The 6,809-nt window shown below is 48.7% G+C and overlaps 1 pseudogene; it reads right to left on the bottom strand.

Moving 5' to 3' along the window:
• The window catches only part of LOC100958018, a 58,822-nt pseudogene extending 52,024 nt beyond the window's left edge, over nucleotides 1–6,798 (bottom strand).
• Between the last annotated feature and the right edge of the window lie 11 nt (nucleotides 6,799–6,809).

The raw sequence follows: 6,809 nt of genomic DNA, 5'->3' as shown, positions 1-6,809 counted from the left end.
TCTCTGTCCCTGGCTGCTTCACCCAATCCCTGCAGGGGTAGAAGTAGAGACCCAGCCCTTGAAAGCAGCATGTTCTGTTCTTAATCAGGTTACACAATTCACAAGAAATTTCTTGGAAGAATGTCAGCCTTGACATCTTACATTTTTCTGCAGTAATAATGGCAAGACAGGCCCAAAATTTACTCATAAAAAACAGTAAGAACAATAATAAAACCCCAAGTTGCTTATTAATTCTTATCACGTCCAATACTCTTGTTTTGCTGTTTTTCATTTGACACCCTAAATTAGAGCAAAAGTATCTCAGATCAGGCAATGTATCTTCAATGATGCAGAGAAATGTGACCAGATCCTGCTCAGAGCAAAGCCTCCAACAGACACAAGCTGTGCTGGTTACTCTGGGTGTGTTCAGAAAGCTGATGCCCAGACCAGAAATAACATCTCCTGAGTGAGTGTCCCAGGGCCTCATAAAGTGTGATTAAACTTTAAATTATTCCTAGCTGAATAGCTTCTTTCTTTAAAAACAAACAAACAAATAAAACTTGACTATGGTGCTGAGCTAAAAGACACTTTTCTTTAGGTGAGCTGTAACCTCCTTCCAGTTTGGCTCACAAACATCAGCCATCTCAGCAATGCCGAATGTTCTCCACACCCAAGCTCTCCTACCACATTCAAAGAACAGAATTTTCAAAGTCTCGGGAAACCAGGCAGCTCCCCATAAAGAGCTTACCAACTGGCTCGGCGCCTATAGCTCAACCGGCTAAGGCGCCAGCCACGTACACCTAAGGTGGCCGGTTCGAATCCCCAGCCCGGACCCGCCAAACAACAATGGCAGCTGCAACCAAAAAATAGCTGGGCGTTGTGGCGGGCGCCTGTGGTCCCAGCTACTTGGGAGGCGGAGGCAGGAGACTCGCTTGAGCCCAGGAGTTGGAGGTTGCTGTGAGCTGTAATGCCACAGCACTCTGCCCAGGGGGACAGCTTGAGGCTCTGTCTCAAAAAAAAAAAAAAAAAAAAAAAAAAGAGCTTACCAACTGAGACCTTTTGTAGCCTGTTATGTTAGGAAGCTGACTGACAAACTTCCTTTTGTTAGGAAGCAGCCTGCCGCTGCTACTCGGGCCTCTTGCTTCACTTTTCTCCTTTTGTGCCCTCCGGTGTTCAGGCGAGAGAGGACCCGAGAGCACAAAAGGAGAAAAACGAAGCAAGAATCCTGTGCAGCAGTGGCAGGCTCAGGAGGCCTGAGTGAGACCCAGGGGGAGGAGTCCAGAATGATCCTCAGCAGAGGTAGAGATCTTCTCTTCGGAAGTGCTAAATAATAGAAGTTGTGGCCACTAAAAAGAAATGTGCTCATGGCTGCTGCAGGAAGAAAATAGCAAGCGTCATATTGAGTAGACCCTTATCCACTGCAGACTGTTACCCTGTGATTCTTTTCCATTTCCTGGGGCACAAAGGAGAAATCACACCTGTCCCAGCTCCCAAGTGATGACACCTATCTGGGGGCTTCAGTGACAAGTACAGGGAGAGAACATGGGCTCCTCAGGCAGCCCTGTGCTCCACACTGGACGTGGGCGGAGGGGAGCCCGGTATGGGGGAGGCTGGTCTCTAAATTACTAGCTAACCCCTCTGAGCCCATCTGCTCCCCAGTGAGGACAGCGCCATGTCAGGAGCCCTGTGAGCTGCACAGATAACAACTTCCTTCCCCTGCTCCCACTGCTTTGTCTGCTCCTTCATGAGCACATCTTCCTAGAAGAACTTCCCAGAGGGTCAGGCAAGGCACTGTCATCCCACTTGGAACTGAAATGCACTTTCTACTGTTAATGAACAGAGCACAGGGGACACGGAACACTTCCGCATTTTAAACGTGTATTATTTGCCATCAGGCTACAACTATGACAAACCACGTTCTTTGAGACACTGAAACCAGAATTCCCAACAAGGTCAACCTTATGGGTAACTGGAAGAGAAGCAGGAAACACCTGGGCCATCCCCTTGTTACCATATCTGCCAGGGTACCACAAGACCAGCAAAACAAGGTTGTGTGCTCACGTCGCAGCCACCCAGTAGGAGGGACAAGCAAGGGCTGAAATCCAGGCCTTACCTTGCCTTTACCAAGAGCCCCCGGCTCTGTGATGGCAATGTGGCCCTATTTTTCTTTGCATGAGGGAGTCTCTGAGGGCCAAGCCCATGGCCCACAGGGCTGAACTTCCTGCAAAAGGAAATGTTCTCTGACTCTTCTACCCTAAGAAGTCACAGGGAGTTGGTGAGGCTGGTGGAAACCACCCAGTCGCATTACCTTGGATGAGTCTCATGCCATCCTCATGAGAGCTGTGACACTGTCATCACACCTGTATCTGTTTCCACTTCTGTAAAGGGTCCCATGCTGGGCTACCTCGCACCCAGTCACACCAGCCATGATTATGGCTGTCAAGGGGTAGATGGTAGCCCTGGAGTGGGGGCACCTCCCCCAGCACTACCCAGCGGACCTGCTCTCTCCCTTCCAGACAGCTGCCACCAAGTACCAGACAGGCCTCTGGAGGCCACCCCAGCCCCATCCTACTCAGGCTCTTCTAGAATTCCAGGGAGTAAAGCGAATAATCAGGTGAGCACTGGGCAAGAACTGGCACTTACCAAATGTTGGTGGGAGACAAAGGAGCAGATGGACACAGATGCTCAGAGCCCAGTGCTCTGCGTCACCTGACAAGCCAGGTCATGATGCAATCCATGGTCTTCAATGCGCCAAAAGGGACAAGTTAGCACAGGCATCTGGCTGCCCTGCAGACTTCCTGATTGGAAGAAGTAAAAGCTGGTATGGCACAGCAGTGACCTGCAGGCTGGAATGCCTTCTAAATAAAGAACACAGACATTATGCCTACAAGGACAAACAGAGCTGGAGCCAGGAGCCAGGGAAGTTCCTTGGTAAAGAAGATGCAAGACAAGTGGCGGCCTGTAACAAGAAGGGGACAGCAGGGAAGCAGGTGCCTGTCACCTTAGGGTGTCCCCCGCCTGCTTCCCTGGATCTCTGGTAGCCAGCCTCAGAGCAAGGCACAGGGATGTGGGTTCACCATCACTCCAGAGAGAAATGCAAGAAATACCCACATCACACCATAAAAGACAGGTTTGCTGGAAATAGGGCCTTTTGCCGCCCTCACTAAGTGTGCTTTCAGATGCTCCCGCCCACCTCTGCTGGATCTGGGTGAACCACATCCTCAGGAAATGCAGCTGGTTGCACAAGTCAGCACTCTGAAGGCCTAGAGAAACACAGCACTCTCAGCTGACTCACTGGATTGAGCTTGAAACAGAATATCTAAAGCCTTGAGAAAGGCCTGCCCTGTACTGATTCAGACAGGTAACATCAGCGCCCAGGTGTCTGTCCAGGCAAAAGGCAAGTTGGCTTAATGCAAGGCCCTTGGATCCTATCTAGAAAGTGAGTCTTGGGGAGCATTTCTGATGCTGTCAGCAAAGCCAAAGCAGGTGGGAGCCCCCCTTTATGATGTAAAGTAGTATGGCTGATGTTACCCTTAAACCACTTTTTTTTTAAAGTAAGACATGAGGGGCTGGGCACAGTACAGCCTTTGTCCCAGTACTTTGGGAAGTTGAGGTGGGAGGACAACTTGAGGTCAGGAGTTTGAGGGGAGAGTGAGCTGTGATTGCAGCATGCACTCCAAAAAAAAAAAAAAAAGAAAAAGAAAAAGAAAGAAAGAAAGAAAGAAAACAAAGATATCAGGTACTTGACAAAGACAGGCTGTGTGTCTTTAAAGCATCCTTTATCAATGCACTAGAAAAATTAAAGAGATTTAGAACTCTGAGTTCAGAGATAACTTTAAAAGAAAGAACAATGCAACCTTTTTATGTTCTCACTGTCTGTGCCTGAGTCCCAGGGGGCCTCACTGACAGAAGCCATGTGGCAGCACTTCAAAAATCAGGCATGGGGCTGGTCTGTGCCATACAGATAAATAATACTCCCAGAGGCAGGCAGGATTTTCATTTAATCTTCCAAAATTGGAATGGACTAGATCTAGCAATGGTGGGAAGGGAAGCAGATTCATAGTGTGGTCTGAGGCCAACCACATGGCCAGTCACCTCCAAGCTGCAGGCCTGAGTGGGAATCGTAGGTACCAGGCCTGATCAGGCATAGAAGAAACTCCAAGTTCCAAGATAAAATTTCCTTTTTAAGGCCAGGAGTGGTCGCTCACACCTGTAATCCCAGCACTCTGGAAGGCTGAGGCTGGTGGATTGCCTGAGCTCACAGGTTCGAGACCAGGCTGAGCCAGAGCAAGACCTTGTCTCTAAAAATAGCCAGGCGTTGTGGCGGGCACCTGTAGGTCCCAGCTACTTGGGAGGCTGAAGCAAGAGAATCACTTGAGCCCAAGAGTTTGAGGTTGCTGTGAGCTATGATGCCATGGCATTCTACCAAGGGTGACAAAGTGAGACTGTCTCAAAAAAAATTATTTGTAAGGTAAAACAGTACAGCCCTCCACATCACAATTTCTAACTTTTCATTCCAATCCATGTCCCTTTAGTCCAACTCCAGCCTATGGCTATGATTTCAAAATAAATAGAGTTGACTGCAGAGACACAAAGCTTTGCAGAGAAAATGAAAGCCAGTTGTTATTATGAGGGAAAAACCTTACATTATCTTTGACTCAAATCAGAGGGAACATGAGGGCAAAAGTCAAATGGTTAAAATTTGATAAAACCCTCTTCCTAAGGACAGGTCAGTCTTAGTAAGTTAATGCTTGATAAGCCTGTGCAAAGTCCAGGGGTGGTTCCTGGTCCTCACCTTTCAGAGCTGGGCATGGGCAGCCCTGCCCTGAGCAGACAACCCTCCTCTCTCAAGCCTTTCTCCACCCAGACCACCAGCTGACCATGCACCTCAGCCACCTTCTCCCCAGCAACATACTCTCTCCCAGGCACTGCAGCCCACTCAGCCCCTGTATGTGAAGTGTGAAGACCAGGGCACGGTGCCCCCACCTTGACAGCTGCTCTCCTCATCCCAGAGGTACATGTCTCGGGGCCCATTCCCCAAACCCCAACTTACACCACCACGTGGGAGCACATCCCACATCACAGGGGACCTCACAAGAACCCTCTGGTGACAACTTCTCTGGTCTCATCCTGCTGGAATGCTGACAAAAGGTGCCTGAGAAGAAAGCCCTGGCTGGGACCCGTGTTTGTTATCCTGCTCGTGACTCTAAAGTGATGCCTGTCTATTGATGGTGGTGTGAAAGCCCATGCTACCTCTTTTTTAATCTGGGGTCAAGATTGAATAAAAATTTTAGGCTTTATTGCCTAATGGATCCTACTTGTCTTCCCATGATATTAAAACTTTCTTGAAACCACATACCGGCTATATAATACTCCCTCACACAGAGGGGCCTAAGTGTCCTACTGGGATCAATTGTGATATATCATTTACACATGGCCCATTATTGCCTGTGGTTTGGGGTTTTAGCTGTTAAGAGGAAAAGGCAGGTGTGTGTAGATAAACAAACCAGGCCTCTGCTTGTCCACCCTGCATATGGCTTAGTGTGCTTTTCTGGGGAAGACTAAATCTCCCAGGTGAGGTTGAGGGTAGGTGGGTTCCTGGAAGTGTGCCAAAAACCCCCTCTGGCACCACTGGCTCCCCCCTCGTCCTGTCTGCCCAGGACGTTAGGTCATTATGGGTCACATCAATGGGCCCCCTTTTCCTCCAGGGAGCTGGCAGGAGATCAGAGGAAGGGGGGTGGGGAGGTAGGGGTTGGGGTACCCTTCCTGCCGTGTGGCCTCCACTGAAAGGCCCAGCTCCCCCATCCCAGCTTCCCTCCAGTTGGCCTCTCATGGGACTCTGTCCTGATCACCTCTCTCCCCGGTCCCTCTAGGCCCATGATTCTCAACCTTCCTAATGCCATGACCCTTTAATACAGTTCCTGCGGGTGGCAACCCACAGGTTGAGAACCACTGCTCTAGGCCCATGCTGCTTCTCACCCTTCACTGAATACCCCAGGGCTCCCCAGATCTTGCCCACATCTTTGTAAGTAGCTCTTTGACTGAACCCATGTTAAGTCACTCTGTCCTCTTTGAGGGGGTCGTCTGGCTGATACAGCAGGGTGTGCAGATGAAAATCCCCTTTAATTAGAGCCAGACTGAGTGATATGCCTCCAAGAGCCTCAGCATCCATAGACCATTTTGCTTTTATTCCAGTTCTTTGAGTCTCTTCCATAAAACAGTAGGGAGCAAACTGGAAAATAAGTTATAGAAACTGTCAGTCCATGACATGTTCTGTACAGTTGGGGCAAACAGTGTTTCTAGAAGCACATAGAAAGGAAAAAGATGAGGAGAAGGACACCTCAGGCCACATCCCTGAGGGAAAGGACAATTTCAACAATGTGAGACAGCCGCCACCTTGATCAGAGAGCCTCCTTACCTATATTAGACAAGAGTAGACACTGCCTACAACTCACAATCTGTTTTGGCAACAAAACAATTCCTGCCAAACAGGGGTTTGAGAGACCCAGCATATCATTCATTCAGATGACAAAGGTTAAGTGAATATTTATCAATATCCTGAATGCCAAACTGTGTTCTAAGGGATAATCTCACTTCCGAGCATGCCTATTTACTTGGTCATGAAACTAAAAGGCAAGTCATACACATATACACACACATCACTATCATCACCATCACCACCATCACCACCATCATCACCATCATTATCACCATCACCATCATCACCATCATTATCATCACCATCATCACCATCATTATCACCATCACCATCATCACCATCATTATCATCACCATTATCACCATCATCATCACCACCATCATCACCACCA

This window comes from Otolemur garnettii, unplaced genomic scaffold, assembly GCF_000181295.1.
Source record: "Otolemur garnettii isolate 467f Iridium unplaced genomic scaffold, OtoGar3 scaffold00205, whole genome shotgun sequence".
In the NCBI taxonomy this organism is placed as follows: domain Eukaryota; kingdom Metazoa; phylum Chordata; class Mammalia; order Primates; family Galagidae; genus Otolemur; species Otolemur garnettii.
This window is presented reverse-complemented; position numbering and strand designations above follow the sequence as displayed.